Genomic DNA, 10,356 nt, shown 5'->3' on the forward strand with positions numbered 1-10,356 from the left:
TGAGTGTGCGAGTGTGCATTTGTTCCTTCTCATTCTGTTCCCACGTTTGCCTTTGTAAATAAAATTCTCCTTTTTGAAGTACAAAGACTGTGTGTTCAGATATCTCTATCTTTAAGAATCAAAAGGACCTTTCTCATAACACCCTCACCAATTTTTATAGATGCACCGTGGAAAGCATCCTATCCGGATGCATCACAGCTTGGTATGGCAACTGCCCTGCCCAAGACGGTAAGAAATTGCAGAGAGTTGCAGAAATTTTGGACTCAGCTCAGTCCATCACGAAAACCAGCCTCCCCCCCCGTGGACTCTGCACTTCTCGCTGCCTCGGAAGACCCCTCCCACCCCGGACATTCTCTCTTCTCCCCCCTCCCATCAGGCAGATGATACAAAAGCTTGAAAGCATGTACCACTAAGTTCAAGGACAGCTTCTACCCCACTGCTGTAAGACTATTGAACGGACCTCTTGTACATTAAAGATGGACGCTTGACCTCACAATCTACCTCGTCATGGCCCTTGCACTTATTGTCTGCCTGCACTGCACTTTCTCTGTAACTGTAACACTATATTCTGAATTCTGTTATTGCTTTTCCCTTTGTACTACGTCGGTATACTTATGTTTTAAAATGATCTGCATGGATGGCATGCAAAACTAAGTTTTTCACTGCTTCTCGGTACATGTGACAATAATAAACCAATTTACCAATTCCAATTCCAAGTTTTTAAAGCTCTATGATGGATCCAGGCCACATGGGCTACAGCAGTTCAAGATAGCACCCTACCGCCAAGGGCAACTAGGAATAGGCAATCAATGCTGGCATTACCAGTGACACCCACAATTCATGGATGACAAAAATAACCTCAAAGACTTTATATACAGTAAATGCATGTTGTTACTCAAGTTGCAAACAACACCAGCATCGTTTGAAAGTGTTGCTTTTAATTGTAAGGAAGCATTTAGCATTCTTGAAAATTTAGTGAGGTGCCATTTTGTGCTCTTTTCACACTGAGAATAGACTGCCAGGCACGGGAAATCTTTTTTCCTCCCATTCCACTTTCAGGCTTCCAGTACAGCCCTGAGGATCAACATTTCTTCAGCCGTTGACAAGGTAGATACAGCAACACTATGGATAAGGTATAATTTATTAGCTGTTAAAATAATGCTATGCACAGGCTGTCACCATGGTTACAGTTTAGCTAAAATCTGCTAGAGAGAACACATTGGCTCCCTCACCCTAGAGTAACTGAGATAGAAAGGGAAATACCTTCAACATACTGCAAAACATGGAATTAGGAAAAGAATCTTAGTAATGAAAAGATTGGTAATAAATAAAGGCCATTTACAGGGAGGTAACACAGTCCTGCATTATATCAACAGTATCTGTCTTCCCCACCAGGCGACTGTGGCTGATATGTTCCATCCAAACAGATGCTGACTTTAACACTGCCCCTGCATTAATAATACAGCATGGATTTTCCATTAAAGTGCCAGAGATGGCACAATTGTACAGAGCAAGTTATCAAGAGTTTTGCATATCTCAGCAGCCCCAACCAAGAGACACCCTTGTTGAATTTGATGCAAGTGCAATTCTAAAGTGATAGGAAAGCAATGAGGTTTGTTAATTTTTCTTTATGGATGGTATTAAGTGCAATAATCAGATATTTGAATATGGACTGGACTAATTCCTGCTAAAGCTACCATACTTAGTCTGATCAACAGATTATAGAACATAGAACAGTGCAGCAGAGGAACGGGCCCTTCGGACCACAATGTCTGTGCCAAACACAATGCCGAATTAAACCAAAACTCTTCTGCCTGCACATGATCCCTATCCCTCCATTCTCTGCATTTTCATGTGACTGTCTAACAGCCTCTTAAATGCCTCTATCATATCTGCTTCCACCACCAGCCCTGGCAGCCCGTTTCAGGCACCCACCACTCTCTATGTAAAAAAACTTGCCCCGCACATCTCCTTTAAACTTTCCCCCTCTCACCTTAAATGCATTTCATTGAGTATTTGACATTTCCACCCTGGGGAAAAGATTCTGACTGTCTACCCTATCCATGCCTCTCATAATTTTATAAACTTCTATCATGACTCCCCTCAGCCTCCGCTGCTCTAGAGAAAACAACTTGTATTTCCTTGTATTTCATACCCTTTAATTCATGCAGCATCCTGGTAAAACCCCTTAAAACAATGATTGCAGAACATATGGCAGGGTGGAGGTGCGAGGGATAATTGGGGAGAGGGGGCAGTTTGGGTGAATGAGCAGGATTACCTGTGTTCAATGTCTTTGTGACCCTTGATTGACACCTGCAGCGATTCCACGTCAGTGGGAACAAAATTAGTAATGTTACTACCTTGAAATTCTCCTTGAATATATTGCACATATCAGTCATTATTTAATGCGGAAGGAACACACTAGGCTCTTAAAAGATGACTAAATAAAATAGATCATCTGTTCAATTTGCTGCAGTTTATTAACCATCATCAGCCGACCCTTCCCCAAATCACTAGGGCATACGTTGCATTTCTTTTATTAATGTGAATGGTGTGGAACCAGATGCGGGCTATAAGTTTCCCTGGGAATAATGTCTTATGATTAAATTATACAAGGGGCATTAGAGCACAATAGGATACAATGTCTCAGAACCCTGTGACTGGAAGATAAATTTGAGGAGCCTACTCAGTATCCTGGTGTTTCAGAGATTACACAGATGCATTAGTTAGATTAGTCAAAGTTTGGGCAATCTAAGATCATCTTCTTCTGATAGAGTCTGGTAGCTGTTCTAGTGCTTCTAAAAGCTGTGACCTTTACCATTCAGAAGGACCAGGACTGCAGATTCAAGGACCACCTCCGAAGATTGTACCCTCCCCACCATCTCTGCTTGAGTAGAGATCACTGCTCTTTCACTATGGCCAGGTTTAAGTCCTGAAATAGTAGTGGTTAACGTAACGGTCTTACAGCGCCAGTGACCCAGGTTCAATTCCGGCCACTGCCTGTAAGGAGTTTGTATGTTCTCCCCGTGTCTGCGTGGGTTTCCTCCGGGTGCTCCGGTTTCCTCCTACATTCCAAAAGACGTACGGGTTAGGAAGTTGTGGGCGCGCTATGTTGGCGCCGGAAGCGTGGCGACACTTGTGGGCTGCCCCCAGAACGCTCTACGCAAAAGATGCATTTCACTGTGTGTTTCAATGTATATGTGACTAATAAAGAAATCTTATCTTATTCTTTCACCTAAAAGCAATAAAGGATGCTGGTAAACCAAAATGAAAATGGAAATTGCTGGCAATACTTGGCAGGTCAGGCAGCATCTATGGGGAGTTAACTTTCACCAGAACTGGTTGCAGAGAAGGTTGGGGAATGGGGGGGGAGGGGTGGGGGGTTGGTTGAGAACAAAGGGAATGTCTATAATAGGGTGGAGTCCGAGAGAGTGCATGACACGTGGTGGTGGTGTTGGTTGAGAATAGGTGCTGAAGGCTTGTTAATCATAGCTGGTCTGTCCAGACAAGGTGTGTAATTAGAAGGAGATGACTGAGGACCTAAATCAGCAGCAGGAATGATGGAATTTGCAGTACTGAAGGAGGCCATTTGGCCCATGATATCAATACTGGCCAGAAATGGACGATTTAGATTAATCACACTTCACCAGTCTAGATCCATCCCAGGTTATGATCTTCAAGTGCTCATCCAAAAAACTTTTAAGCGTGGTGAGGTTTTCTGCTTACACCAGCTTTTCCAGCCAGTGAGTCCCACCTATTAAACCTCTCTGGCTCAGTCTGTGTGCTGCTATTTTCCCTGGAAGAATGTTGGCCTCGTGATCACCCTCAAATGTAATTCCCGCGTCATTGGCAGCCTTGTCTTCAGCTGCCACACCACCAAGCTTGGAAATTCTCTCCTCTCCGCCTCCCTGCCTTCCAATCCAAAGCTCCTTAAAGCTTCGGTCACCTAGTCCAATATCACCTGATGCGGATCGGAATCTGTTTTTCTTCATTGATGCTCCTCTGATGTTTTGTTCTATTAAAATAACTACATAAAAGCAAGTTGCTGTTAAGTAAAGAAGTTGGATGAGTGTAAGACAGTCCTTTGATGAAAAATGAAATGAAAGCTTTCTTTCAGTAATTTGCTGTGACTCTCAGGAGAGGGGAACACTCGGGGAACAAAGAGGATGAGAAAAATAGACAGATAATGGTCATAGAGTTATAGAGTTATACAGCATGGAAACAGGCCCTTCGGCCCAACTGGTCCATCAAAGCTAGTCCCATTTGCCAGCGTTTGGCCCATAACCTTCTAAACTCTTCCAATCCAACTGTCTTTTAAAAGTTGTTAATGTACCTGCCTCAACCACTTCCTCTGGCAGCTCGTTCCACATACATATCACCCTTTGTGTCAAAAAAGTTGCCCCTCAAATTCCTATTAAATCCATGCCCTCTAGTTCTTGATTCCCCAACCCTGGGAAAAAGACTGAGTGCATTCACCCTATCTATGCCAATTTACCTAAATGCAAGGAAAACAGCAATTCTTTGATTGGTGAAAGGGATGTGTTCCTGAAAAACATTTTGTTAGGCAAAGTTTTGTAAATTGTAAAGTCTGGGTGAAATGCATTGGTGTATTCCTATGTGCAGAGAATGGTGCACTATTCATTAGCAAGAAGTAGCTTTGTAGATCGAAGACACCATACCCAAGAGTCAACGTCAGAACAGTGGTGCAGCTAGTAGAGCCACTGCTTCACAGCTCCAGTGACCCAGGTTCAATCCTGACCTCGGGCGCTGTCTGTGTGGTGTTTGCGCCTTGTGACCATGTGGGTTTGCTTCAAGAGCCCTAGTTTCCTTCCACATCCCAAACATTTGCGGGTTGGTAGGTAAATTGGCCTTAGTGCCAATTTACCTACCCTGAGTGCCCTTAGTGTCCAGCTGAGTGGCAGAATCTGGGGGCAGTTGATAAGAATATGGGGAGAATAAATAAAATGAGAGTAGTGTGGGATTAGTGTAAATGGATGGTTGATAGTCAGCACAGACTCAGTGGGCTGAGAGGCCTGTTTTACTGCTGTGTCTCTCTTTGATTCTGCGACTCTATGATGTCATTATAGTGAAAATTTGTTAATTGGTGGGATTACTGTATAATGAAAAAAGGCAGGCGAGTTAGAGTAATAGATTTATGAAGTCATACAACATGGAAAAAGGTCATTTGGACTACCACATCCACCCATCCATTTTAATCCCATCTTCCAGCATTTGGCCCTTAGCCTTCTACACCTAGGTGATCCAAATGCTTGTCTAGACACTTCTTAAATGCTGTCAGTGACTCTGCTTCCACCACTCTGTCAGGCAGTGTGTTCCAGGTACTCACCACTCTCTGGGTGAAGAAGGTCCTCCTCAGATCCCCTCTAAATCTCTTACCCCTTACCCTAAATTTGTGTCCTCTAGATTGCACGGTAGTGGGCATGCATGGTAGTGTAGCGGTTAGTGTAATGCTATTACAGCGCCAATGACCTGGGTTCAAATCACACTGCCGTCTGTAAGGAGTTTGTATGTTCTCCCTGTGTCTGTGTGGGTTTCCTCCAGGTGCTACGGTTTCCTCCCACATTCCAAACACGTACGGGATAGGAAGTTGTGGACATGTTACGTTAGCACCGGAAGCGTGGCGACACTTGTGGGCTGCTCCCAGAACATTCTACGCAAAAGATGCATTTCACTGTGTGTTTCGATGTACATGTGACTAATAAAGATATTTTATCTTATCTGATCTGATATGGGGTGAAGCTTCCTGCAATCTACTCTATCTATACCCCTCATAAGTTTTTATACCTCCTCTTAACGTCCTCCGCTCCAGGGAGAACAGACGCAGCGTCTCCAGTCTCTCCTTATAACTGAAACACTCCATCCCAGGCAACGGTCTGGTGAACCTCCTCCACACCCTCTCCATGCACTGTCACATCCATCCTATAGTGTGGTGACCAGAACTGCACACGGCACTGCAGCTGAGGTGTGACCAATATTTTACAAAGTAGGAGCATAACCTCCCTGCCCTTATATTCAATGCCCTGATCAATAAAGGCTAGTATCTCATAAGCCTTCTTAACCACATTATCTATATGCACTGCACTTTCAAGGGTCTTTGGACTTGTACACCAAGGCCCCTCTGTTCCTTAATACTCGAGGGGACGCCACCATTCATGGCGTATCTCCTAACCTCATTGAATCACCTCACATTTATCAGGATTAAACTGCATTTGCCATTTCTCAGCCCATTTCACCAACACAGCGATATGACCCTGTAGCCTTTAGAGTACTCTCCACACTATCAACAACTCCATCACATCTGTGTCCTTACTGATCATGCCTCCTATATCCGCATCCAAGTCATTCCCATATATTACAAACAGCATGGGTCCCAGCACCGATCCCTGTGGAACGCCATCGGCACAGGCACCTGATCACGAAAACGACCCTCTACCATCACCAATCACTGCTGTGAGACACAATGATGTAATAGAAGGGCCATCACTTGAGCCTCTGTGAGAGAGAGAAGAAATTGTTGGGTTGAACTAAAGAACACAAAAAAGGACAACGACACTATTGGGGTGGTGCACAATAGACCTCCAAGCAGTACGAGGGAGACAGGAGAGCAAATTTGTGAGCAAAGTTGTTATAAGTGCAAAAACACCATGGCAGTAATAATAGGTTTCAAATAGCCAAGTATTAACAGGGATTCTCTCTGTGTAAAAGGTATAGAGGGCAGTGAGTTCTAAATAGAATTAAGAAGAATATTTAGTCAGTATGTAGCAAACCCAACAACAGGGGAGATAATCTGCTCTAACTCCATCTACAAGTTTGCAGATGATACTACCGTTGTAGGCCGTATCTCAAATAACGATGAGTCGGAGTACAGGAAGGAGATAGAGAGCTTAGTGACATGGTGTCATGACAACAACCTTTCCCTCAATGTCAGCAAAACAAAAGAGCTGGTCATTGACTTCAGGAAAGGGGGCGGTGTACATGCACCTGTCTACATCAACGGTGCTGAGCTCGAGAGGGTTGAGAGCTAAAAGTTCCTGGGAGTGAACATCAACAATAACCTGTCCTGGTCCAACCATGTAGATGCCACGGACAAGGAAGCTCACCAGTGCCTCTACCTCCTCAGGAGGCTAAAGAAATTTGGCATATCCCCTTTGACACTCACCAACTTTTATTGATGTGTCATAGAAAGCATCCTATCTCAATGCATCATGGCTTTGTATGGCAACTGCTCTGCCCGGGACCACAGGAAACTGCAGAGAGTTGTGGACACAGCTCAGCACATCACGGAAACCAGCCTCCCCTCCATGGACTCTGCCTTCTCACTGCCTTGGTGAAACAGCCAACATGATCAAAGACCCCACTCACCCAGGTCATTCTCTCTTCTCTCCTCTCCCATCAGGCAGAATATACAGCAGCCTGAGGGCACATACCACCAGGCTCAAGGACAGCTTCTATCCCACGGTGATAAGACTATTGAACGCGTCCCTTATATGATGAGATGGACACTTGACCTCACAATCTACCTTGTTATGACCTTGCACCTTATTGTCTACCTGCACTGCACTTCCCTGTAGCTGTGACACTTTACTCTGTATTCTGTTATTGTTTTTACCCTGTACTACCTCAATGCACTGTATAATGAATTGATCTGTATGAACGGTATGCAAGACGTTTTTCACTATACCTTGGTACGTGACAATAAGATAAGATAAGATAAGATAAGATAAGATAAGATAAGATAAGATAAGATAAGATAAGATAGCTTTATTAGTCACACCGAAACACACAGTGAAAATGCATCTTTTGTGTAGTGTTCTGGGGGCAGCCCGCAAGTGTCGCCACGCTTCTAGTGCAAACATAGCATGCCCACAACTTCCTAACCTGTATGTCTTTGGAATGTGGGAGGAAACCCACGCAGACACGGGGAGAACGTACAAACTCCTTACCGACAGCAGCTGGGATTGAACCTGGGTCACTGGCGCTGTAAAGCATTAAGCTAGCCGCTACACTACCAATGCCAATACCTATTCTGGATATAGTCTGAGGGAATTTAGCTGGGCAGGTGGAAGGAGTATCATTGGGAGAGCACTGTTGTGCTTGTAATCATAATCCAATTAGATTTAGCAAAGATATGCAAAAGGACAAACATAGAATAGGAGTGACGGTTCTAACCTGTGGTAAGGCTGAGAAGTGATCTAACCATAGTGGACTGAACACACCTACTTGGAGATAAACCGGTCAGGAGCAATGGCGGCTTGGGGCATTTAAAAATGAGTTTCAAAGTGTTCAGAGTAAATATTCCCACAAATAAAAAGGGTGGGATTACCAGATCGAGAGTCCTCTGGATGACAAAGTCCATTGATGGTCGTAACGACATGAAAGGTTATATCAGAAACAGAGAAGGTACACAGCAGAAACCTAGAAGGTATTGAAATCGGAGGCACGGAATTCAAAGGGAAATGAGGAAAACAAAGAGAAAGTTAAAAAACGGGAAATAAAATCAAATATTGGAGGAGCAACGGGATAACTAAGTAAAGGGTAGAGCGAATTAGGGACCTGTGTGTGGAGGCAGAGGAAATGGGTAAAGTTCTAACTGGATATCTTGTGGCTGTCTTCACTAAGGAAGAGAGTGACGACAGCATTGCTTAAGGTGAACAAGTGTGAATTGCTGAATGGGATAAACGCGGTGAAAGGGGAAGTATTAAAGTATTCATCATCTTTGAAAGTAGATAACTTACTAAGCATGGATGCGGTATATCCCAGTTGTTGAAGGAAACACAGGAGGAAATTGTGGAGGCTCTGACAATGATTCTCAGCTCTTCCTAGCCAGAGGAATGATGCCAAACCGTTGGAGGATTGTTAATATTGTAGATTTGTTTAAAGAGGGAAGATCACAAGATCACAAGATCACAAGACAAGGGAGCCATTCGGCCCATCGAGTCTGCTCCAAGGAAAGGGAAATAGAAATGAGAAATGGGGAATGGGGGAAGAAAAAAAAACTATTCGAATCCCAATTTCCGGCCTTATCCCCATATCCCTTGATATCCTGACTATTTAGATATCTATCTATCTCCTCCTTGAACGCCCCCACTGATCTGGCCTCCACTGCTGTACATGGCAAGGAGTTCCACAAATTCACCACCCTCTGGCTAAAGAAATTTTTCCTCATCTCTGTTTTGAAACTGTACCCTCTAATTCTAAGATTGTGCCCTCTGGTCCTGGACTCACCCACCAAGGGAAACAGCCTAGCCACATCTACTCTGTCCTTTCCTATCAATATTTTAAATGTCGCTATGAGGTCCCCTCTCATTCTTCTGTACTCCAGTGAGTACAGTCCAAGAGCCGACAAATGCTCCTCATACGTAAGCCCTTTCATTCCTGGAATCATCCTCGTAAATCTCCTCTGAACCCTCTCCAACGTCAACACATCCTTCCTAAGATGGGACACAACAAGCAATTATGGGCCTGTTAGTTTAACTTCAGTAGTGGCAAGTTATTGGAATCCATTCTAAAGAATAGGATGAATCTTCATTTTAAAAGGCAAAGATTAATCAGGAACATTGATTAACTTTGTTAAAGGAAGGTCAGGTTTACCAAACTTAATTGAATTTATTGATGAAGTATCAAGGAGGCTTGATGAGGGCAATAGTTTGATGTAGTCTACACAGATTTTAAGTAGGCTTTGATGAGATCCCACATGGTAAGCTGGTAAAAAGAGTATAAGCCCATGGCAGCAAATTAGATCCAAAGTTGGAGCAGTGCAAGAAGCAAAGAGTAATGGTTGACGGGTATTTTAGAGACTGGAATGCAGTTGCCTGTGGGGTTCACATTAGTAAAGGTTCTTGTTTTTTGTAATAAATATTGATTTAGATCTAAATGTAAGATATAGAGTCATAGAGCACTGCAGCACAGAAACAGGCCTTTCAGCCCATCTAGTTCATGCCAGCCTGGTTTTCGGCCTAGTCCCATCTACTTGCACCCAGACCATAGCCTTCCAAACCCCTCTCATCCATGCACCCATCTAAACTTCTCTTAAATGTTACAATTGAACCCACATCCACCACTTCTGCTGGCAGGTCGTTCCACACTCGCACCACCCTCTGAGTGAAGTAACTACCCATCAGATCCCCCTTAAATATTTGGCCTTTCACCCTAAACCTATGACCTCTAGTTTGAGTCTCACCCAACCTCAGGGGAAAAAGCCTGCATACATTCACCCTATCCATACCCCTCATAATTTTGTATATAAGATCTCCCTTCATTCTCCTGCACTCCAGGGAATAAAGTCCTAACCTATTCAGCCTATCCCTGTAACTCAGGTCCTCAAGTTCTGGCAAC

This window comes from Pristis pectinata, chromosome 8 (assembly GCF_009764475.1).
Source record: "Pristis pectinata isolate sPriPec2 chromosome 8, sPriPec2.1.pri, whole genome shotgun sequence".
Lineage (NCBI taxonomy): Eukaryota > Metazoa > Chordata > Chondrichthyes > Rhinopristiformes > Pristidae > Pristis > Pristis pectinata.